Raw genomic sequence first — 641 nt, 5'->3', positions numbered from 1 at the left:
CAGGAGGGAGGGGTTACTATATTTGGGCAAAAATGGCCGCTCCCAAACTTAGTGATCACAACGAAAATAATTGTTTTAATTTTTTTACTAATTAATGCTAACTTCAGTAAATCATCACGAAGATATTAGTTTAAGGTACAAAATAATGAGTAGTTTCCATGGATTTTGCTTGTAAAGCGCGGAGAATGGCGCTAGGCTAACCGCACCGTGACGTCACTGCCAGAAGATGGCAGGAGGGAGGGGCTACTATATTTTACTATAATGGCCGCTCCCAGACTCAGTGATCGCAACATCTGTATAATACGTATATCTTTATACCAAGTAGAACTGATAAATAAGACATTTTTTTTATGACTGTGTCTGTATAACAATCTCAAGCTCCATTAAATGTCATATTTCTTCCTAACGAAGGATCTGTTCTATTTTTTTTATCTTGACCATGTGACGGCGTATTATGTTCTATAGAGGAAGGAACCATCTCTGGTTCCTTTATGCTCCTTTAAACTGATTTTGGTCTGTTTTGGCGCCCAAATCTGTCCAACGCCGTGATGATCGGTCATGTCTGATGAGCAGCAGTGGTGGAGTGTGAACACACATCACAGGGTGTGTTTGCTGATCACCTGGCTCTGCAGACCATAACT

This window comes from Cyprinodon variegatus, unplaced genomic scaffold, assembly GCF_000732505.1.
Source record: "Cyprinodon variegatus isolate N-32 unplaced genomic scaffold, C_variegatus-1.0 Scaffold500, whole genome shotgun sequence".
Classification (NCBI taxonomy): domain Eukaryota; kingdom Metazoa; phylum Chordata; class Actinopteri; order Cyprinodontiformes; family Cyprinodontidae; genus Cyprinodon; species Cyprinodon variegatus.
Note: the sequence above shows the minus strand (reverse complement) of the source record.